The 25,483-nt window shown below is 45.4% G+C and overlaps 1 non-coding gene and 1 pseudogene across 1 annotated transcript; both read right to left on the reverse strand.

Annotated features, from left to right (window-relative positions):
- Positions 1 to 324: 324 nt before the first annotated feature.
- On the reverse strand, positions 325 to 442 carry LOC126482752 (5S ribosomal RNA; annotated as a pseudogene).
- Positions 443 to 2,121: 1,679 nt separating this feature from the next.
- Trnas-cga (transfer RNA serine (anticodon CGA)) lies at positions 2,122 to 2,196 on the reverse strand. Its single transcript has one exon. It is a non-coding gene; the product is annotated as a tRNA-Ser (tRNA).
- Positions 2,197 to 25,483: the final 23,287 nt, after the last annotated feature.

Raw genomic sequence — 25,483 nt, forward strand, 5'->3', positions numbered from 1 at the left:
GATGTTCATCTTATACCCTACTTTCAAGACACTGTCCATTCCATTCAACTGCTCTTCCAAGTCCTTTGCTGTCTCTGACGGAATTACAATGTCATCGGCGAACCTCAAGATTTTTATTTCTTTCACTCCGTCTTCAGGCCACGAGTGGCCTACCGGGACCATCCGACCGCCGTGTCATCCTCAGTGGAGGATGCGTATAGGAGGGGCGTGGTGTCAGCACACCGCTCTCCCGGTCGTTGTGATGGTATTCTTGACCGAAGCCGCTACTATTCGGTCGAGTAGCTCCTCAATTGGCATCACGAGGCTGAGTGCTCCCCCTAAAAATGGCAATAGCGCATGGCGGCCTGGGTGGTCACCCATCCAAGTGCCGACCACGCCCGACAGCGCTTAACTTCGGTGATCTCACGGGAACCGGTGTATCCACTGAGGCAAGGCCGTTGCCTCGTTAACCTTTCAGACTTGAAATATTAAAAATTACATTATTTTCAATTTTCTTGTTCTTATTAGGTTATGGAGTGTCCTCTTTTAACTACCTGGGAGCCCTAATAACAAATGATAACAGTATTGGGAAGGCCGTAAGGGAAAGAATACAGGCAGGAAAAAGAGCTTACTTTGGAAATATGCAACTTTTCAAAAATAGCTTTGTTACAAGAAAAACTAAACTGCTAATATATAATTCCCTAATCTGCCCAGTTATCGCAACGGCTCAGTGGTATGGACGTTGACAGAACACAATAAAAATGAACTAAGAACCATTGAGCGGAAAGTACTACGCAAAATCTATGGGCCAATAAGTGAGGAAGAAGGCTCGAGAATACGCTACAATGCCGAATTATAAGAGTTAATACAAGGCAGGGACATAGTAAAATTTTTGAAATCACAGCGAATACGACGGCTGGGACACTTGGAGTGGATGTCAGAGGAAAATGATGAAAGGTATGATCCATTCAGTTAGCCGAAAAGGGAGACCTAGAAGAAGATGGATATACGAGGTAATAATGGATATTACCAGTATGGGAGACCAGGTGTGGAAAAGAGCAGCAAGCAGCACTACTGAAGAGGAAGAAGATTAGAATTTTAGAGAGACAACAACCTGAAAAACAAGTGCTACATACATTAAATTGAACGCATACACGGTGGTTTCAATGGGAGCCACTTCACTTGAAATGTCGTTACTTGCCGGCCGAAGTGGCCGTGCGGTTAAAGGCGCTGCAGTCTGGAACCGCAAGACCGCTACGGTCGCAGGTTCGAATCCTGCCTCGGGCATGGATGTTTGTGATGTCCTTAGGTTAGTTAGGTTTAACTAGTTCTAAGTTCTAGGGGACTAATGACCTCAGCAGTTGAGTCCCATAGTGCTCAGAGCCATTTGAACCATTTGTCGTTACTTTGGGTGCTAAGGTAAAATGCAGTACCTCTCTGCAGGTAGGCATAGGGTTGCCTGACAGAGAGCAAACACGTTTTCCATCTGCTTCTATTGTATTGCTTTTCTGTGCTAAAGTGTACAAAGTGCCTTGTAGTTCCATGTACCCGTTGATCATTCACTTCTGTTGTATTTTTTTTCAATGGTTCTTTGCTCTCATTCTTTGAAATAATGCAAGACATCAGTGGGTTTTTCGTCCGAAGGTCGAGATCACTATCTTCAGCTACCACATCGTCTCCGCCCACGTTGCTACAGACAGTCTGGGTTGGCGTCAAAAGAAATCCTTTCCAAAACGCACGCCAGATTTCCTCTTCCTTTATTCTGTAAGAGTACAGCGTGCGAAACTGGAAGTACAACAACCTTTCCCAGCGAGCCATATCGCACTTAGCCGCAGTGGTTTCACACAGAGTATACATTTGATCAAAGCAATTTTCTGTACCAAATCTTTGCACAAAACGTGTCTTATAGAGACAAATTCAGTCACAATTCGAAAACAAAGACAATCGTGCAATGCGTACCAAAATCGCTCCTACGTTTGCTCGTCTAACTGCTAAGATTCGAAACATATGAAGTTGTTCGAGCTGCAGCCGCTTTAGGGCAACATCTACTGGAGACTTAATGGGTGGCTACAGGAGTAACTACTTTGCATATGTCACGAAATGAGAAAGTCCTAGGTGAAACTTCCTGGCAGATTAAAACTGTGTGCCCGACCGAGACTCGAACTCGGGACCTTTGCCTTTCGCGGGCAAGTGCTCTACCAACTGAGCTACCGAGGCACGACTCACGCCCGGTACTCACAGCTTCACTTCTGCCAGTACCTCGTCTCCTACCTTCCAAACTTTACAGAACCTCTCCTGCGAACCTTGCAGAACTAGCACTCCTGAAAGAAAGGATACTGCGGAGACATGGCTTAGCCACAGCCTGGGAGATGTTTCCAGAATGAGATTTTCACTCTGCAGCGGAGTGTGCGCTGATATGAAACTTCCTGGCACATTAAAACTGTGTGCCCGACCGAGACTCGAACTCGGGACCTTTGCCTTTCGCGGGCAAGTAGATCCACAGCCAGAAGTCACATGAATTTTGGTCACCAAATATTGAAGATCTTACATATTGAAACCGTCTAGAGATGATGCGGTCGTTTCCAAAGGTTTCTCGAAACACGTCTTCCACGTGGCAAGCGCCTTGTGGTGTCGCCACATCTTGCATGAAAATAATGATTGCGTACTTGCAATCCTGGAACCACATATTGCACAAGAAGGTCCTTAAAACGTGGATACTGAACACCTAAGAGGTCCACGATGTGTCAAAAAATGGCTCTGGGCACTATGCGACTTAACGTCTGAGGTCATCAGTCGCCTGGAACTTAAAACTAAGTAAACCTAACTAAGCTAAGGACATCACACACATCCACACCCGAGGCAGGATTCGAACCTGTGACCGTAGCGGTCGCTCGACTCCAGACTGTAGCGCCCAGAACCGCACAACCACTCCGGCCGGCCACGATGTGTCATCTTGATGAGAAACGGGCCATGAATAAAAGAGCTTGTCAAACCGCACCATACGGTTACATAAACTGTGTGCAGCGAATGTTCCTGCACAACATGTGGAGGCCTAGAACCCAAAATTCGATAACTGTGTGCATTCGCGGCACTTTGCAGAGTAAACTGTGCCTCGTCCGTCCAAGGAATATTCGTCAGACACATGTCATCCGTTTCAATGCGCGCCAAAATGCGAAGGGGAAAGTCACGGCGTTGTAACGTATCTTAGGGGTTCATTTGGTGCAGATTCCATGTCTTGTCAAATATTTTGAACTGTTGACCAGAGGACGATTCCGGCGACGCAGCTCGAGCACTGGCTGCAGAATTTCAGGCACACCATGCCCATTGTGCAGCACCACCTAATTCACCGGTCTCTACAGACTTCTTGTTCATATTCTTTAGCCAATTTATTCACATGGGGTCTCTTCTCGACTGTTTCTGTTGGATATTCCCGCAATGCAACGTTGCTATTGCCGCAGATATGATAAACCAATTTTACCAGCAGGGTGCGGTCGTTCTTTTCGAAAGCCACTGGATTTTGTACGGAAAACGTTAACATTCTTTACCCATGCCCTTGCACCAACAGTCACTCCACAAAAGAAATCAGCGACAAATAGCATACTGACATCGAAACAGGAAACATTTCACATTCGGATTGCTTTTAGCATCATATTTTGATCTGATACCAGCAAGGGGAACTACTATTTTTTTCGGCATTCTCTGCGAGCACACCGATTAATGAACACACCTGCGATGTTTCAGCGTCCGGCTATGTATACAGCCCGCACTGTAGCACCTGGAGTGCGGTCAGCTTAATTCTAACCACCCGGTACATCTCAATGATTCACTTTAATTTTGTACTAATACGACGCTTATATGCTTGGGACATTAGCACTAATGAAAGACCGAAAGAAGAAAGAAGCATGGAGACTGAAAAGACGGAAACTTAAAAAAATAATAGCTAAATGCTAAACGCTCGCACAAATAATAGGTAATGAATAGTTTGCGAATAGTAATTCTGTCATGGTGTTTTGTAAATGAAGTATACGTCAAAAAATAACGAGCTATAGTACCTCACCATAAAGCACTTATATAGTAATACCTATCATTTTTACGCACATCTTCTCCCATCAGCTGTTTCCGTTATGCTGAGAGGAGTAAAGAGCAAGCACAATTTATAGCACAGTAGAAACACATAAAGATTCAAGGTTTATCGAGTCAGATGAAGAACGGCGGCAGGTAACCAGCATCCGTTCACGTTAGAATTTATTTCCACAGGAAGTATTACAGTAATGAGCATCCCGGCCCTCAGGGTGACCGGCGGCAGGCCTTAAATTTTTCGGTAAAAGAGATGCCTATCTTAATGCGGGGAGGTACTTAGGGAATTACCGGGGCACCCTTTCGGTTGGTAATTCCCTCCCACCCCCAGTAGGGTGCCGGGCAGCGCGGCGCGCCTGTCGGGTGGGACTCGGCACATACTTAGCCGGATCAGAACGCCTCAATTTCGGGCCGTAAATATAATCCTTTCGGCGGAACCAGACAGGCGTCGGGGCAGGTGTTGGATCTGGCAATCAGGAGCGGTCTCCTCTTTCTGGCGCGCCGAGTGCCTCTCCAATGCGAGCGCCGAGACAAAAAGCAGACGTCAGGCGGCAAGATTGAGTGCCGGCCGCGTTTGCCAGCGGCGACGTGCCGTATTAACCACCGAGGCGGCGCGAGGCGCGTATCTTCAGCGCGGTCGGGCACCATGTCGCTCCAATTCGGTCCACCTCATCCCTTCCTTAAGGTGCGTGTGCACCTGTGCTCCTTGCACCTGGTCGCCGGGCTCTTGTGTTTGTCTAACATGCAGGAAGAAGCACACGTTTGGAGCACGCCCCAGATGTATGAAAACTGCGCCCAGTGAAATTTGCGCCCCAAGTTCCTGGACCTTCTCTAACGAGCTCGAAGTCGATGGGACGTCAAACGTTAATTTTCCTTCTTTTTATTCTTGGTGTAGTGGCGTAGCAAGACAGCCACGCCACTCGGAAGTAGCCGAAAGGCACGCGTTAAGCTCACGCAGATTGGCGTGAGGTCTGGAACAGGACAATGTCTTGAGAATTGCAATAAAGTACGAAAATCTTGTAATACTTAACTTTAATCCACATTTGTAGAACATCTCTCGTTGCGGTACATGCTTCATAATATTAATTATTAATTGAATACGGCGCCTTGCTAGGTCGTAGCAAATGTAGCTGAAGGCTATGCTAACTATCGTCTCGGCAAATGAGAGCGTATTTGTCAGTGAACTGTAGCTGGCTACGTCAGCTGTACAACTGGGGCGAGTGCCAGTACGTCTCTCTAGACCTGCAGTGTGGTGGCGCTCGGTCTGCAATCCTGACAGTGGCGACACGCGGGTCCGGCGTATACTAATGGACCGCGGCCGATTTAAAGGCTACCACGTAGCAAGTGTGGTGTCTGGCGGTGACACCACACTTGGAACCTATCTGTTCACCAAATGACGGCCCACCGGCAGCTCGAGAGTCGTCCGCCGAAAACAACCTGTATGGCTGGAGTGAAGTGCTGTGCCATCCTACCGAGCCGTGTAGAAACCGCCATAAAAAGGACGAGCAATGTAAACACTCTTCCAAGAGCCGCGGTCATAATCACAAACAAAGCATTGAGAGCCACAGTATTAGCACAATTTTCAGATGACCAGTGCAACGTCGTGGAGCTTCATTCACCAACGGGAGTACTATATGTGGTCAACATGTACTTCCAGTACGGAAGACAAATAGACGAATTCCTGGACAAGCTCGTCCAAATAGCCACGGCGTTGCGGGGACGAAAAATTCTTGTGACTGCGGACATCAATGCAAAATCCCCCCTGTGGTTCAGTGGCACTCAGGACGACCGAGGAGAAAAAGCTGTCGACACAATCATGTCACTACAAACCCTCCCACCTACACCGGGGTGGGGGGGGGGGGGGGGGGGTGGAGGACAGGGCACAAACATTGACGTTACTCTGGTAACGCCAAGCCTCGCAACAAAAATATCGCACTGGATAGTTTGGGACCAAATCACCACTAGTGACCATAACATAATAACATTCACCATTGGAGACAGCGAGTGCCACTGGGACATGGGGTGGGAAACGCAGCTAAACTACAATAAAACCGACTGGGACCGCCTGGCGAGGGAGTGTGACATTCCTGCATTGCTGGAGGGTGATGTCAACGTAGAAGAGTATGCCAGAGATCTTACAAGTGCGATAACCAGGGCAGTGAAGGCAGCTGTTCCAACCAGGAGGAGGGCCGTCGCGGCCTCCCCCTCACCATGGTCAGTCGAACTGGGGCAAATGCGCCAGGCAGCAAGGAGGGCGAGGAGGTATTACCAGCGGTGTGTCGTCTGGCATGAAAAGCAGCGCTGGCTGCAGGTATACAGAGAAGCCAGAGAACAGTTCCAACAGGAACTCAAGGCTGTCAGGATGAGGAGCTGGGAGAAGTATGTACAAAGCCAATTGGCTACAGACCCCTGGGGATTACCTTACAAAATAGTACGGGAAAAAATCAAATCACCTATGGTGCTGTCTACCGTTAGGGACGGGGACCGGATGACGGAGACCTGGCAGGAAACTGCAGGGGTCCTACTCCGTGCCCTGCTACCTGACGATGGAGAGGATGATGACTCTGATGAGCAACAGAGAATAAGAAGAGAAAACCAATGGGTCTACGAAAACAACCTAGTGCTTTACCCCTTCTCCGAAGAAGAGGTAAGCTCCCACTTAAAAGCTCTTAAAAAAGGCAAAGCTCCTGGCCCAGATGGCATTACTGCGGAAGTGATACAGTACCTCGGCCCTCCCCCCCCCCCCCCCCCCCCCCCAGCTGGTGGCACCTCTCACTCAGCTGTACAATGAGTGTTTACGGCTTCAGACATTCCCCTCAATAAGGAAGAAGGCGAATGTAGTAATAATCAAAAAAGGCCCAGACAAAGACCCCAAAGAAGCCAAGTCATACAGACCTATATGTCTACTGGACTTGTTGGGCAAGCTTTTTGAGAGGCTGCTGGCAGACAGACTGGCTGCACACCGAGTCCTGTGCGGGATGAGTGACAGACAATTCGGTTTTCGGACAGGACGGTCGGCGTCTGACGCAATCGCCCTGGCTGCGGATGTCTGCGACTCTACCCCGCACAAGTACATAGTCGGCATCATGGTGGACATCAGTGGCGCCTTTGATAACCTGTGGTGGCCATCGCTCTTCTCCTGCTTGCGGGAGAATGAATGCCCAGGGCCACTATATGGCTGTCTCAGGAGCTATTGTGGAGAAAGGGAGGTCTGGCTATCGGCCCCTAGCGGCAAAGTCAGCAAGGAAATCACCAAGGGGTGTCCCCAGGGATCCGTCCTGGGCCCACTCTTTTGGGACATAAATATGGAGCCACTCTTAGAAGAACCAAAGAGCAGTGAAGATGTGCTAGAGGTCATAGCCTACGCAGACGACCTCCTCCTGCTGGTCGGCGGCCGTAGCCGCGAAGATGTAGAACCGAAAGTAGAAAGAGCCATTACAATATTGACCACATGGTGTCACAAAACAAAAATGACCATCGCACCTAACAAGTCAACCTACCTGTTGCTTAAAGGACAACTTATAAGAAATCCTACAGTTAGAATAAATGGCCTACCAGTCCTCAGGCGCAGAGAAGCCCGGTATCTCGGTGTCGTCGTCGAAGAGAGGTGGAACTATGCATCACACATTGACACGGTAACACAGAGATCACTAACAGCACTAAACAACTTAATCGGAATAGGACACAAAAGATTCCATCTCCCACCTGATCTAATCAAATTGTACCACAACAGCATCCTCGCATCCATAGTAGGCTACGGGTCAGTGGTCTGGGCACACAGGCTCACGAGGGTCATGCCTGCCGTGGCCGTAAGAAGAGTGCAGCGAAATATGCTCCTACGGTCAGTAGGAGCATACAGAACAACTCCAGCAGGGGCACTTTTAGTACTGATGGGGTTATGTCCACTGGACATAAAAATTAAGGAACAGGCCACCTGGTATTGGATAAAGAACAATAGAAGAGAAAAAATTGAAGAAATCATGGGGGTATATGTAGGGGATAAACAAAGTATCAAAAGAAGAGGAATTGAATTATGGCAGGAACTCTGGGATAATGATGAGACTGGCCGAAGAACACACGAACTGCTTCCAAACATACAGGAACGCCTAAAATTCACTTACATCAAACCCACTAGAGGCTTGCTGCACTCTCTTACTGGGCACGGACCCTACCCGACATATCTGTGTCGGTTCGGGAAAAGGTCAACATCAGCGTGTGACTGTGGAGCAGTGCAGGGCACTCCAGACCACGTGGTGTACGAGTGTCCCCTCTTCGACGATGTAGCACAACAATTTAGGGAACAACTGCCGAATAACGACACGCACCACCTGCTCAGGCACGAAAACACTTTCAATGTCTTGAATCATCTAGCCGATGTAATCTCAGGAAAATTCCTCAAAGAATATTTAAGAAGTAATCAATAAATTATTACCAGACTTGTCATGTACACCCTCCCTGTTCCGCCGGCACTTGGACTTGGCCAGCCGCCTCACGGCTGGAATCCGGCAGGTTTTCGGAATAGGTTGGGGGGGGGGGGGGGGGGCAGTACATCACCACCGGACCTGACTACGCACCAATTATGACATTAAATGTAAGGTTAGTTATAGGTTCAAACTAGGATAGTAGAAACAGTACAGAACTGCAGCGACGACGTCACCGGCCAGCAGAGTGCCAGGGACACTCCTACTGGGATTAGCTCAGTGGGATTGGCCAACAATTAGGTTTGTATCTTATTCTGGCACACTTGTAACGCTGCAGGTAGAGTAGTCATAATAATAACCATTCACAAGTACATCTACATCTACATTGATACTCCGCAAGCCACCCAACGGTGTGTGGCGGAGGGCACTTTACGTGCCACTGTCATTACCTCCCTTTCGGGTTCCAGTCGCGTATGGTTCGCGGGAAGAACGACTGTCTGAAAGCCTCCGTGCGCGCTCTAATCTCTCTAATTTTACATTCGTGATCTCCTCGGGAGGTATAAGTAGGGGGAAGCAATATATTCGATACCTCATCCAGAAACGCACCCTCTCGAAACCTGGCGAGCAAGCTACACCGCGATGCAGAGCGCCTCTCTTGCAGAGTCTGCCACTTGAGTTTATTAAACATCTCCGTAACGCTATCACGGTTACCAAATAACCCTGTGACGAAACGCGCCGCTCTTCTTTGGATCTTCTCTATCTCCTCCGTCAGACCGATCTGGTACGGATCCCACACTGATGAGCAATACTCAAGTATAGGTCGAACGAGTGTTTTGTAAGCCACCTCCTTTGTTGATGGACTACATTTTCTAAGCACTCTCCCAATGAATCTCAACCTGGTACCCGCCTTACCAACAATTAATTTTATATGATCATTCCACTTCAAATCGCTCCGCACGCATACTCCCAGATATTTTACAGAAGTAACTGCTACCAGTGTTTGTTCCGCTATCATATAATTATACAATACAGGATCCTTCTTTCTATGTATTCGCAATACATTACATTTGTCTATGTTAAGGGTCAGTTGCCACTCCCTGCACCAAGTGCCTATCCGCTGCAGATCTTCCTGCATTTCGCTACAATTTTCTAAGGCTGCAACTTCTCTGTACACTACAGCATCATCCGCGAAAAGCCGCATGGAACTTCCGACACTATCTACTAGGTCATTTATATATATTGTGAAAAGCAATGGTCCCATAACACTCCCCTGTGGCACGCCAGAGGTTACTTTAACGTCTGTAGACGTCTCTCCATTGATAACAACATGCTGTGTTCTGTTTGCTAAAAACTCTTCAATCCACCCACACAGCTGGTCTGATATTCCGTAGGCTCTTACTTTCTTTATCAGGCGACAGTGCGGAACTGTATCCTAATTAACAGTAGCTAAAATCTATGTAACACTAAAACAATAACATAGTATAGTATAGTAGAATAACCCCCATAGTGGTGAAAATTTGCAGTAGAAACCTGTAGTGATAAACATAATAATAGCTGCAGATAGAATATTGTAATAGTTAAAAATAGGACCTACTAATGTGTTTAGGTAGTAGGTTAAATTGTATCATGATAATGATCAAATAAAGATTTAAAAAAAAAAAAAACTCTCTTCTGTGGGAAGAAGATCAAGAGCGCCACCACCGCTCGGCATAACATTCTACTGTTTGGCCTCTTACATTCGTATATCAGCCCGTCCGCTGCTTCCAGGTGTTAGCGAATGCGCGATATAACCTGTTTGCTTGTAGCTAAGCAACGGCTTCGCTTCTCGCTAGGGATTTACGGCTGCCAGTATCGGCACACTCTCAGTCGTTTACCACCGATAGCTGGAGCATTGCCATCCACGGGCAAGTGCTGGCAGTCATGTTGTTGTTGTTGTTATCTTCAGTCCTGAGATTGGTTAGATGCAGCTCTCCATGCTACTCTAACCTGTGCAAGCTTCTTCATCTCCCAGTACTTGCTGCAACCTACACCCTTCTGAATCTGCTTAGTGTATTCATCTCTTGGTCTCCCTCTACGACTTTTACCCTCCACGCTGCCCTCCAATGCTAAATTTGTGATCCCTTGATGCCTCAAAACATGTCCTACCAACCGATCCCTTCTTCTGGTCAAGTTGTGCCACAAACTTCTCTTCTCCCCAATCGTATTCAATACCTCCTCATTAGTTACGTGATCTACCCACCTTATCTTCAGCATTTTTCTGTAGCACCACAATTCGAAAGCTTCTATTCTCTTTTTGTCCAAACTAGTTATCGTCCATGTTTCACTTCCAGACATGGCTACACTCCATACAAATACTTTCAGAAACGACTTCCTGACACTTAAATCTATACTCGATGTTAAAACATTTCTCTTCTTCAGAAACGATTTCCTTGCCATTGCCAGTCTACATTTTATATCCTCTCTACTTCGACCATCATCAGTTATTTTGCTCTCCAAATAGCAAAAATCCTTTACTATTTTAAGTGTCTCATTTCCTAATCTAATTCCCTCAGCATCACCCGACTTGATCCGACTACATTCCATTATCCTCGTTTTGCTTTTGCTGATGTTCATCTTATATCCTCCTTTAAAGACACTGTCCATTCTGTTCAACTGCTCTTCCAAGTCCTTTGATGTCTCTGACAGAATTACAATGTCACCGGCGGGCCTCAACGTTTTTATTTCTTCTCCATGGACTTTAATACCTACTCCCAATCTTTCTTTTGTTTCCTTTACTGCTTGCTCAATATACAGATTGAATAACATCGGGGAGAGGCTAAAACCCTGTCTCACTCCCTTCCCAACCGCTGCTTCCCTTTCATGCCCCTCGACTCTTATAACTGCCATCTGGTTTCTGTACAAATTGTAAATAGCCTTTCGCTCCCTGTATTTTACCCCTGCCACCTTTATAATTTGAAAGAGTGTATTCCAGTCAACATTGTCAAAAGCTTTCTCCAAGTCTACAAATGCTAGAAAAGTAGGTTTGCCTTACCTTAATCTATTTTCTAAGATAAGTCGTAGGCTCAGTATTGCCTCACGTGTTCCAACATTTCTGCGGAATCCAAACTGATATTCATACAAGTGTTTCTCTTTTCTCCAAAGGTCTCTTTAATTTTCCTGTAGGCAGTATCTATCTTACCCTTAGTGAGATAAGCGTCTACATCCTTAGATTTGTCCTCTAACCATCCCTGCTTAGCCATCTTGCACTTCCTGTCGATCCCATTTTTGAGAGGTTTGTATTCCTTTTTGCCTGCTTCATTTACTGCACTTTTATATTTTCTCCTTTCATCAATTAATTTCAATATTTCTTCTGTTACCCAAGGATTTCTACTAACCCTCGTCTTTTTGCCTACTTGATCCTCTGCTGCCTTCACTACTTCCTCCTTCAGAGCTACCCATTCTTCTTCTACTGTACTTCTTTCCCCCACGGCTGTCAATTGTTCCCTTATGCTCTCCCTGAAACTCTGTACAACCTCTGGTTTAGTCAGTTTATCCAGGTCCCATCTCTTTAAATTCCCACCTTTTTGCAGTTTCTTCAGTTTTCATCTACAGTTCATTACCAAACCAATATATTGTGGTCAGAGTCCACATCTGCCCCTGGAAATGTCTTACCATTATATAATCTATCTGATACCTTTTAGTATCTCCAGGATTCTTCCAGGTATACAACCTTCTTTTATGATTCTTGAACCAAGTGTTAGCTATGATTAAGTTATGCTCTGTGCAAAATTCTACCAGACGGCTTCCTCTTTCATTTCTCTCCCCCAATCCATATTCACCCACTATGTTTCCTTCTGTCCCTTTTCCTACTCTCGAATTCCAGTAACCCATGACTATTAAATTTTCGTCTCCCTTCACTACCTGAATAATTTCTTTTATCTCATCATACATTTCATCAATTTCTTCATCATCTGCAGAGCTAGTTGGCATATAAACTTGTACTACTGTACTAGGCATGGGCTTCGTGTCTGTCTTGGGCACAATAATGCGTTCACTATGCTGTTGGTAGTAGCTTACCCGCACTCCTATTTTTTTATTCATTATTAAACATACTCCTGCAGTACCCCATTATTAAACCTACTCCTGCAGTACAGTATAACCCGGTATTCACCTGACCAAAAGTCATGTTCCTCCTGCCACCGAACTTCACTAATTCCCACTATATCTAACGTGAACTTATCCATTTCCCTTTTTAAATTTTCTAACCTACCTGTCCGATTAAGGGATCTGACATTCCACGCTCCGGTCCGCAGAACGCCAGTTTTCTTTCTCCTGATAACGACGTCCTCTTGAGTAGTCCCCGCCCGGAGGTCCGAATGGGGGACTATTTTACCTCTGGAATATTTTACCCAAGAGGACGCCATCATCATTTAACCATACAGTAAAGCTGCATGTCCCCGGGAAAAATTACGGCTGTAGATTCCCCTTGCTTTCAGCCGTTCGCAGTACCAGCACAGCAAGGCCGTTTTGGTTAGGGTTACAAGGCCAGATGAGTCAATCATCCAGACTGTTGCCCCTGCAACTACTGAAAAGGCTTCTGCCCCTCTTCAGGAACCACACGTTTGTCTGGCCTCTCAACAGATACCCCTCCGTTGTGGTTGCACCTACGGTACGGCCATCGCTGAGGCACGCAAGCCTCCCCACCAACGGCAAGGTCCATGGTTCATGGGGGTAGGCTGGCAGTCATGTGGGACACGAAAGAGGAGATTAGTGTTTAACGTCCCGTCGATAAACAGGTCATTAGAGATGGAGCTCAATTTCGGATTAGGGAAGGATGGAGAAGGAAGTCGGCGGTGCCCTTTCAAAGGAACCATCCGAAAATTTGCCTTAAATGATTTAGTGAAGTCACGGGAAACACAAATCAGGATGGCCGGACATGGGTTTGAACAGTCGTTCTCCCGAATGCGAGACCAGTGTGCTAACTACTGCGCTACCTCGCTCGGTGTTGGACACGGACGCAATGAGCAATTGCCGGAGAATAATATTTTGAGCGAATAGATCACGTTGTTCTATCACGTTATACGCGTAGAAGAATGTTGCTCGGATATGGAGACTGACGAACCTGGAACTTAATCTGCTACAGAAGTCACGAGCAAAGTGGAATTTTAAAATCACAATCACTGGCAACCGTTGGGTTGGTTTCGCAATAGTTATCACAAAGGCTTCGCCCCTAGTGTGCTGTAGTGCTTGTTAGCTCTGGCCGATGCTGCGCTGGCTGCGTTGGCTGCTGCGCACCCTCACGAGTATTCCTTGAGTGCGAGGTCGCAGGTTCAGTCTTTAGTGAGGCTCATTTGAAAGTGTTGTGCTAACAGTTGTGACACGAAACATATTAGCTGCTAATGACTCAGCATCTGCGTCAAGAGGGCGACAGAAAATGAATTTCCGGAAGGTGCAGAGCTCAACCTTCTATGAGATGTACGTATTACACATCACAAAACGGACATCATCGACATTCAAGAAACGTCCAGAAGAAATCACTAACTCCCACCGTGAACACCAAATGAAACAAAACGCACCATAATGAACACAAAGGTTCGCACCATCGACGTCGAAGTCGAATTCCTTGGGCATTACAAACTTTACCAGTGGTTCACCTATACTGCTAAATCTTTGTGTCTGTTCATCTCACAGTAATTGTTGTTTAGCGGGTTTGACTTCTATTTTTAATTTATCGATATTTATGCTGCCTATGTGTCATTTAATTTGGTACTCAGGAATAATGTAACGGCTTGGTTGTGAAAGCCTTCTGGGTGCAATTTTTAAAATTTTATTTCTATGTTCCAGTCTGCATGGTCGTGATGGTCCGATCTACGGACATATGACATGCGGCAGACACGGTTCTTACGCAAACCAAAATCGTCCTTTGTAGACATTAAAATGACCCTGATCTTAGATGGTGGTCAAAAAACAGATTTCTCACTGTGTTTCCGCAGAATTCGATCAACCCTATTGGAACTTATACCTGTATATCCGCATTCCATCCATCATACGAATTAATTACTATGACTACGCTGCTGTAACCAAGTTTCCATCTTTCGTACGAATCCATTTACAGCTTTAACAAAATAGTAAATGTATTGACAAAAGAAAGGGTACGAGGCCTCTAAATCAGAAATCGTCAGTATTTCGTTTCATTTTGTCATGCTAACCAAAATTATTTTTCCTTTCGAAGAATAAGCACAGTGTGTCAACGCGCTTTGTAAAACTTAGCCCATGTGATGTTATGTTAACCGGAGACCTAGAAACGACGGAGAGGCTTCGTCCCCGCCGCAGCCGCAGTGGTCCACAACCCCACGACGATTACCGCAGTCCACTTCACCCCTCCGCCGCCCCACACCGATCTCAGGGTTATTGTGCGGTTCGGCCCTGGTGGAAGGGATCGGTAAATGAGATGTCATGTAAAGACTAACAAATGGTTATAATTTCAGTAAAACTGGATGAGTTATTCAGGAGAAAGACTTTCACAAATGGGACAAGTCGATGACGCATTGCTCCAGCTCTGCCTATGATGCAAGCAGTTAGTCGGCCAGGTATTCATTGATAGAGCTGTTGCATATTGTCCTGAGAGATATCATGCCAAATTCTGTCCAGATGGCGCGTTAGATCGTCAAAACCCCGAGCTTGTTGGAGTACCCTGGCCACAATGCTCCAAACGATCTCAGTAGCCAGAGATCCGTCAACTTTGTTGGCGAAGGTGGGGTTTGGCAAGCACGATGGCAAGGAAATCTCGTTGTGTGCAGGCAGAAATTATCTTGCTGAAGTGTAAGCCCAGGATTGTTTCCCATGAAGGGAAACAGATCGGGGCGTAGAACATCGCCGACTTACCGCTGTTCTGGAAGGGTGCCACGGATGACAAAAGGATCCTGCCATGAAAAGAAATGGCACCACAGACCACCACTCCTGAATGTAGGGCCGTAAGGCGGGCGACAGTCAAGTTGGTATCCTATCGCTGTCTGCGGCATCTGCAGAAACGTCTTCGACCTGGAATCTCATTGAATGGAGTAGAATTGCCTTCAGAGATGAGTGCCGCATCGAACTGAGCCTCGATGACCAGCGAAGGCCTGTCTGACGAATCCCCAGACAGCTGTGGGATACCAACCCGTCTGTCACCAACCAGCCGGCTGGTGTGGCCGAGCGGCTCTAGGCGCTTCAGTCTGGAACCGCGCGACCGCTACGGGCGCAGGTTCGAACCCTGCCTCGGGCATGGATGTGTGTGATGTCCTTAGGTTAGGTTTAAGTACTTCTAAGTTCTAGGGGACTGATGACCTCAGATGTTAAGTCCCACAGTGCTCAGAGTCATTTGAACCATTTGTCACCCACCGTACGGTTCAACAACCAGCATTGATGGTTTGGGGTGCGATTCCTTTTCAGAGCAGGACCCGACCCCTTTGAGTCCGGAACTACGCGGCTGCTACGGTCGCAGGTTCGAATTCTGCATGGATGTGTGTGATGTCCTTAGGTTAGTTAGTTTTAAGTAGTTCTACGTTTAGTGGACTGATGACCTTAGATGTTAAGTCCCAAAGCGCTTATAGCCATTTGAACTATTTGGAAGCTATTTCTGTTGAATAAATGATCCAATTTTTATTAAATAATTACTTTTTAAAAGCAAAAACTTTTAATCCCTAGATCGCAATTTTCCTATCACAATTAAAGTTCGATAACTACTTTCGGTTGCTATCGGCAACCATCTTCAGATAGTACAAAATATAAAAAGGTGGTGAATAAGCACTGGAAAGCAACGTTAGCTGCATCGTTTAGCATGCAACAACACGCATTCGCAAGTACCAAAACAGCCAGGCTGTAGACGGCAATTTCGCAGTTTGACGGTCACATAAGGAATTGTCCAGTTGCTTGAGTATATAAGACGGTTAACCTGCAAAATTGTCGTCTACCACCTGGCTAGCTCGTGGTGACGTTTTCAGCTAAGTATTGTTCGGTTGGGTTGTTTGGGGGAAGAGACCAAACAGTGAGGTCATCGGTCTCATCGGTGTAGGGAAGGTCGGGGAAGGAAATCGGCCGTGCCCTTTCAAATACCGAGTATTTGCCTGGAGCTATTTATGGAAATCACGGAAAACTTAAATCAGGATGGCCGGACGCAGGATTGAACCGTCGTCCTCCCGAATGCGAGTCCAGTGTGCTAACCACTGCGCCACCTCGCTCGGTAAGTACTGTTATTGTTTTGATACCTACGCATGCATGTTGTTGCATGACTGCAGCTAACAACGCTTTCCAATGCTTATTCACGGCCTTCAAGATGGTCGCAGATAGCAACCGGAACTAGTATCGAACTTGAATTGTGATAGGAAAATTGCGGTCTAGGCATTAAAAGTTTTTACTTTTCAAAATTTTTTTAATTTAATAAACCAAATTAAGACCGCCGACTTCCCCCTTACCATGTCAGTCTTCACTGATCCAATTTTTCTGGAACTGTAATCATTTGTTTGTCTTTACATGTACGTCATATCCCACTCGTATAATTGATTCGTGGTGCATTGTCTTTTTTTCCCATTAGAGTATCAGAAACTTGTGAAGAGTGAATGTCGTCCAACGACAGCACAGTGCATTCTGGTCACTCGTTTGAAGAGTGAGTGCTGAGGTATCGGAATACAATGCGTAGCAACGTATCGCGTGCTTCTCTGCCGGCGCAGGAACGTACACAGGAGGTAGGTACATCGTGGAAAGGAATCTCGAGAGCGAGGAAAACAAAAACATTTTGTTAAAAGTACCGCGGATAAGGGCGTTTGTTTCCGCCCGAGGCGGAATATATAACGCGAGACGACCGCGCCTGAAATATGACGCGAATGCGAGTCACGACGCCGGGCATCCTCCTCACATCGAGCGTCATAAAACGGACCCAGCCATCAATACGGAGCCCCCTCCGCCCGTATCGCGTATACCAATTATTTACTCGGTTATCTCGGGACACAGGCGAAGTGGAAGTTAATGGGTAATGCGAGGATGAGTAATATCGACAGATCGCCGAATCTGACTGCGTGCTTATTGCCCATTGTCTCGCAGGCGACCTCACGACGGACGCAGATACGAATCTCTCGCCTGGACGTAAGGCCGAGGGTGCCGAGCGGCGCGGTGCAGCTACGTACGTGAGCACGTGGTTCTGCCTCCCCACCCCCCACCTGAGGGCGAATATTAATATGGGGCCCGCGGGGACGCGATTCACAGGCACCGCCTACGACCTTCCACGACAGAGAGATGGAGCAACATGCCTCGGACCGTGTTGTCGGTGTCTGCAGCTGGGAAATGTGTTCCTATTGTCTGCAGGTTTAATAAAGTTGGAAACTGGTAACAGTTTTCCTCGGCTGAGAGAGTGGAAAACTACTGGCTAATACTTGGAACACGGTTGCAGTTGCGCGTCCTTTGTTTCATACTACGCGCACCCGCACTCGCACGCCACACGTGAGTCTATTGTTTCCTCGTAGAATCTCCGTCGCTGGTAAAATTCGTCTGCCAGTGAAGCGTGTCTTTGAAAAGCACCGCGTTGTACGAGGTGTGTTCCAAAAGTATCCGGGAGTTTCCATTTTGTGGGAAACAGTTTTATTTATTGGTCTACATTAATGTTTTTCAAAGTATTCCCCATTACATATTATACACATATCCCGGAACCATTCTGGAACTTATGACCTTTGAGATAGCACTTAGTTCTGTCAGCGATTCACTTTCAATCTCATCTAAAGTTTCTGTAGCGCCTAGAACCGCTCGGCCACCCCGGCCGGCAATTGACGAACAAGCAATGATGTGTGAGCACGTGCCTTACCATGGTGCAAAAGCCATGAATTGTTTCGCCACAAATCCGGGCATTTTTTTTCGGATTGATTCCCGCAAACGGCGGTGAACTTGTAGACAGTACTTCATACTCATCGTTTAACTTTTGGCAAGGACTCATGACGCTCTATGCCGTTAAAATCGAAGAAAACAGTGAGATGTCGGTGCAGTATGCCTCAACTGGGACGATTGAACTTTGGTTCGACGTAATACCCGTAAAATCATGTTTGATCACTCCCTTGACAAGTTTCAGTAGTTATGCATCGTTGTGTACTTCATTTAGCGACTCTAGAGCAATTTCTATTCGCCCCTGTTTGTGCTTGGCACAAATTTTGCCGTGACACGTTTCATATCCAAAACGACCGAAAAGATGTCACAGTATGAGCAAGTTGATGAAATGAAATGTCGTATGACGAGGGCCTCCCGTCGGGTAGACCGCTCGCCTGGTGCAAGTCTTTCGATTTGACGCCACTTCGGCGACTTGCGCGTCGATGGGGATGAAATGATGATGATCAGGACAAAACAACACCCAGTCCCTGACTGGAGAAAATCTCCGACGCAGCCGGGAACCGAACCCGGGCCCTTTGGATTGACAGTGTGTCGCGCTGACCACTCAGCTACCGGGGGCGGACAGCCTTTTGATGTGCCAACATCATCAGCAACTTCTGTGGTTGTGATTGGGTGATCGTTCATAATAATTTCTTTCATCGACTGTTGATATGCTGGGATTTGCAGGACAATCATCATCTTCAACTCCTTCACGGCCACCTTGCAAACGCTTATGCCACTCGTAAACCCTTTTTGTAGTCATAGCAGACTCATCAAAAGCAATATTCAACATTCCTAAAACTTTGTTGCATTTTATTCGATTTTTATTGCAAAATTGAATGGAAATGCTCTGATCCATTTTTGAAGAGGATGCTCTGATCCATTTTTGAAGAGGAGCAGGAAGAGGTCTGTGTTTAACGTTCATCGACAACGAGGTCATTAGAGACGGCCATTTTTAAAACAAATCAATACTCGCAACTATTAAGCAAACACATGTAACCTTGAGAAGTGACGACAGATTAAATATCCATTGTGGCTGCCGTGTATAGTTGCGTTTCAGACATTTTCACCAACACAACAACCAAAAATCACGCGAATCGGACTAATGCAACCCAAGAAATTACAAAATTCCCGATACTTTTTGAACACATCTTGTACATCTTACTTCGCACGCGAACGTTTCATGTGTGACGGCCAATCAGATGGGAGGCCGCCAAAAATTTCATATGGCGGGGTGGTCGAGAACTAAGATTATGGCTGTTCCTGTTTATTCGTCAAATGGAAGTATTATTTGACGCTTGTCTCGTGTGTCTTGAGATGGAAGCAATCAAACTGCCGTATCATAGGATTTGGTGACATCACAGCTTGCTTCGTGCTTTCGGTTTCCTTTACATTGCTTGAATATACATAAGATTCAAAACTATGTAAACCCGAAAAACCTTCCTGTGTCGCGTTTTCGGTCGTATTACTAAGGGAGCTTAGAATTACTTTGTGATAAGTTCGATTTCACCAGAGCATTATGAGCCACTACCCGGATTCAGTTCAAGCATCCGCGGATTGCGATATTCAGATTTGCAATGTTGTATTGAAGGCATTTTTCGTGACGACGTTAAATTGCAATGCTGAATATGATAAATCTTATGTGTGGTATTCACTCATGAGGGATCGTTCGTTCAGTGGAATAATTACAATGCTCTTCAGTATTTTTGGTGTTCCTGATTTCTTAACTTCACACATTTCCCTTTGGTGATGATTCCGACCAAGTGTGCCTCACCTGCTCATACGTAGAGCTGCATTACGGAAAAGGGCTTCATTCACGAACATTGTTTGTGCTTCATGGGGCTCAGCACTTGATTTTTGCAGCGCTTTGGTATAGTCCTCAACATTTTCACAGCAGTTCTTGCAAAGCTACATAATATGAGTCATGGTGCTGCAGGAACGTTGTCACCAGATTTCATTTTCTCCACCACACCAACTTACAGACTACTGGGCCTTTTCATGCGTTATATGTTGCAAATGGCAAGCACATTTGTTCTGGCCAAGTCAAATCTACAACGCACAACTTAACAGATAATGAAAGTTTGTTGTACAGTGTTTGTAGTCAGTGTTCAAATCTAAATCCTACTCGCTCTCTTTAAAATAGTCCCTAGTTCCGCTTGCGAATGTTCTGTCTGCTACAGACAGGTTGCATGTCCAGTGGTCCATATGTAATAACTTTGTTGTAAATTTCAGTGCAAACTATGATGAAAATATTTCATGAAGATCCAGGGCTAAATTTTTCAAGTGGTGGCAAGCTTTCACATAACATTTGAAAATGTGGGATTTCTTAAAGGAAATGTTACTCGTCAAAATAGGAGAATAAAAGCCCTGAATATTTTCAGAAACACATACTTATTCAGATATGGGCCGCTTTCCTTAATGGTATCTAATGATTTCTGTTGACGTTCATTTCTCGTTCCTTATAGGTTGTCTCTCAGATTGTACTTAGTCCTCTGACTGTACTGCTGCTTTCAGATAAGACACAACTGTCAGCTATATCAAACATTCTGTACGTGTCGTTTTGAAGCTCTGCTGTCATCAGAACAACATTATACTGAAACGGACCTTTCTTCCGTGCCTCGGGGCTTCCGTTGCGTACTTTCGGAGAAGATCCCGAGACCTGATCTCTGGACTGTAACCAGTACACCCCTCACAGTTCAAACACTGCCTCGAAATGGGCACTCGTTGCTATCACAGACGATCATCGCAATATCAAAATAACAATAAAGTTCAAAGTCAACAGGGTAAGAGCTACATGAAAACATGGCTCACAAATTAGCAGGGAAACAAACGGTTACCGTCGTTCTTGCAGTTAGATTTAACCTTACTCATTGATGCTGTTGATAGTCCGAATCCGTTTAGTTCTGAATTTACTAATATTGAAATTATAGGATAAATTTTTCTCCATATATAATGGATTTTTTGAAGTTACCGTACTTCTTATCAAGAGCAGACAATGCCCCTCTACTGGTAAGTTTCAGGGAGGGCAGTGTCATCTAAAGTCGGTGAGAGAATATAAGAAAGTCCCATGACACCCGTTCTGGTTGTTCGTTGATCAATTCACTCAGTTTTTTTTTTTATTACAGAGGGTAGCTCTGACCGAACACGCGGAGCTACCGTGCCTGCTGCCACTCAGCTATCGAGGCGGACATGAAAGAATATCCTAGCATTTCCTACGAATTGCTAGTCGTTGTCGTCAAATCTGGCTTGTGGCCATTCATTCTGCTCAAGAAAATTTGTAGGACACAATAGGGAAATTCTAACACGGGTGTATTGTGAAAATAGGTCACTCTTCCAAAAACTAAGTTGAAAACCCATAAAATTTTCGCAAGTAAAATTTACCTACGTAATTCCATTGATAAATGTTTTTAATCACTGCACCGGAATACCAACCAAAAATGTTTATCCTAAGTCGCGCAGGAGCAGCACGTTTAAGACATTACACCGTGACACCATGTCTCTCTGACTCTGAAGCTTTTTAAAACTTTAGGTGGGGGGGGGGGGGGGGAGGAGGGGGGGAGGTTATCAGATGCCAGTCATCATGAGAAACGATCACGCAACATCAAAAGCTTCACCCATTTGGGTGAATGCTAAGAAAATGTCACTGCCGTTACCTGAGCCTGCTAACAGTTTAATTAATTTAAAAATTAGGGGGTGATGTACACTCGTGCTGTGGACTAGATTTATGCAGTGTAAGTGTGAGTACTATACTTGCAAAATTCACCATGCACAAAGAATGTGTAATATGGGTGATATCTATTAAATCAAGTAGTAAGTTGCATTGTTCATAGCAAAACCGCAATCTGCCATGAACTCCTCCTTCTTACATGCAGTCATGTAGCAAACACATTTGAGAATGAAACGTGCTTATGATTATTTGCAAGTCGAATCATAACCATCAAAAACGCGTCAAATACATATGACGGGTAATAAGACACTTTTCAAGACACTAGTACTCAATTCCCTAGTTGTACACCACATTTCAAGACAAAAAACTTAACTGCTATCAGTGGCAGAGCCCATCCATTTATAGTAGACGTAAGAAGTGGTCAAGAGCCTACAGCACCAGCCATGAATGGAGGATGCAAGGTCCTCTGCACTACCAGCACTAGAGAAAGTAGCACACTTCCATAAATACGTTGCAGTCAAGTGACTCACACGTTCCAGTGGCATTATGTGGTCAGCCATGAGCTGACAGCACACACTCCAACAGCACCCACTGCAGCTAGCTCATAAGCGAAATTCCTGCATCAAATCTTCTCTGCCATCGGACACGTATATCAAATTTAGTTTCTCACTCAGCAAAGACACATGACAGAAAACGTAAGTTCATGATTCACTGTCTGTTTTACCGCATCTACTTAACGATAGAAGTCTCTGTAGGATTTATAAATGGAGACAGGTACATATAGCACGTCACTGCATTTCCAAGTAAATTTTATGCTTAAATCATCGTATATTGTACTTAAAGAAGTGTAAGGCCCCTCTCCAGGAATAGTCTGACAGTTTTTCAAACAATATTGTACCGGCAACACTGAATACATTACCTAAATAATCAATTTTTCACTGCTATTGGAGAATTTCCCGCACAACTGGACATATACCTTCAGGAATCAAATGTACTTATACACTCAGCAAACAACATATGACAGCAACCACATAACAGAATTTAATCTGTAAATTCGAGGGGCTTGTAGCCAGTTTTCCCTACTCATGACGATGATTGCTACAGACTGTTATATTATATCTTCTGTCATGCTGAGATGTTGCCCAGAAGAAACCAAGCAAGTCGCTGCTGATGCAGTTTCTTCGAAGTTTCCTGATGCTGAGACGATATAATGGCAAGTCATTGTGCTCACTACACATGCTAAACATCCTCAGGTTATTTAGGTAACGTAGATAACAGACGGTAAAAACATTTTGTAAGGTGTGCGCATTTTGTTAAGAAAATTGTCTACTGTAGGTCTTCAGACTTCCCCAGTGAGTCGTTGTCATCTTGGAAAATCGGGTTTTATGACTGTAATTCCTGTCGTACTTAACTGTATTTCGGTCGTGTAACACGCAGTCTTCCACAGATGCTGCCTCGGAGAGCAGAAAACCCGATTTTCCAAGGTGACCACTTATGTTCTGTCGAGGGTATTTAGACTATGCCCTGATCCATAACAATACGCTCTACAAAGTGACTGTTCATGTATTTATAAACCTGTCTGACTACAAGTAAGTAAAGGAATTTGTCACAGTAGCACACACTTCCATAAATCTCCGAAACTAGTTTTCGAAAATGGTCTGTCACTGAAATACCTTACAAAACCAACTGAATCATAAAGTAGTACAAAGACAAAAACTGCATGTACTGCTGACAAAGGGGAAAAGCAAATGCAACACCAAATTTCTCTTTACATAGATATACACGCAGTAAAGTCTGCTACTGCAGTCTCAATTCTGGAAACAGCATCCTAACTTCCTGTAACGGGGAATCATGCGTGCAGAGAGGGTGATATTTATTATTAATGAAGTTGGAGGGATACCTGTAATTGCCGCGGGGGATTAGCCGAGTGGTCTCGGGCGCTGCAGTCATGGCCTGTGCGGCTGGTCCCGGCGGAGCTTCGGGTCCTCCCTCGGGCATGGGTGTGTGTGTTTGTCCTTAGGATGATTTAGGTTAAGTAATGTGTAAGCATAGGGACTGATGACCTTAGCAGTTAAGCCCCATAAGATTTCACACACATTTAAACATTTTTTTTGATACCTGTAATTCAACTGTTTGACTATTACCATACTCATTAATCACTGAAAAGGACGGAGGATCTTGGCAATGGGTAACGTGAAGATGGCTTACAAAAATCTCGTATCTAATTTTACGTACAAGAATTAAACAAGTGGTTTGGAAGAGCGGAAGTAACTAGAAATAATGCTGATTTCATATTCTATATTGACTGCAAATTGATCAGATAAATAACATTAAAAACATGGGGTTCTCAGTACACGTGCTATCAATCAGAGTTCTTGTAAAGCCTCGAACTAGATGTTCTCTATCGACGTCTTCCAGTAAAGTAACGAATTACCTAAACCGCAGAAGAGGATGATGAGACTGAGTGCATAATGCATCAAACTGAATAAATATGAGACAATCCCATAATCAGCTTCCAGCTCGCAAGAAACGAGCGACCCCTGAGCCTTTACAACGCGTCGTGCCTAAATAGCAAATCACGTTACAATTCGTTACAAGTTCTGCACGCAGACTGACTGCAAAATACCTGCGCAAATACGAGGAGTGGTCAAGTAATGCAACACATTTTTTTTCTGGAAGTAGTTTCGTATAATTCAAGATTCCAGAATAACAATTATTCTCCAACTTTTACCAAAAAATCTCCGCTGCTTAATCTCCGTTCAACTTGATGGCCTTACGCCACTTACTGGGAGAGCCTGTATACCCGCATGGTACCACTCTACTGATCAACGTCGAAGACAACCTCTTGCTGCATCAATAACCTCCCCATCATCCATGTACTGCTTCCTGCGGAATGTATCCTCGATTGGACCAAACACATGGAAGTCGGAAGGTGAGAGATCCAAGGCACACACCTTTGAGTACCTGAACTAGTGGTCGAATGTTTCAGCTCTACCAGCAGAGATGTCCAGTTGAGCAGCGAGGTGTTTAATTGTGATCCGTCGATCACATCCAATGAGAGTGTCCGCACGTCCCAACACTGCAGGGGTCACAGCTGTGTGCGGCCAGCCGGTACTTTGGAGATCAGACACGTTTGCTCGACCTTGTTGCGATGATGACGACGCCTTGCCTGACCACTCACCTTGATTTTGTTCACTGCCAGTTCTCCATAGACATTCCGCAACCACCTATGAATATATCTGCGAAGATCAGGTTTCTCGACAAATGGAACTCAGTGACACATCTGCCGTTGGAACGCACCTCTGTTAAACCTATCGGAACTTCATGAAACTACAGGAGCAAGCGGGAATATTCCACAATGTCCCTCAACAAATTTCAGATTTTTTCAAACGAAACTGGCCTACAAAGAAATGTGTTGCATACGTTATTGAACGCCCCTCGTATTTATATCACACGACTGAAATTATTTAAA

Source organism: Schistocerca serialis, chromosome 5, assembly GCF_023864345.2.
Source record: "Schistocerca serialis cubense isolate TAMUIC-IGC-003099 chromosome 5, iqSchSeri2.2, whole genome shotgun sequence".
Taxonomy (NCBI): Eukaryota; Metazoa; Arthropoda; class Insecta; order Orthoptera; family Acrididae; genus Schistocerca; species Schistocerca serialis.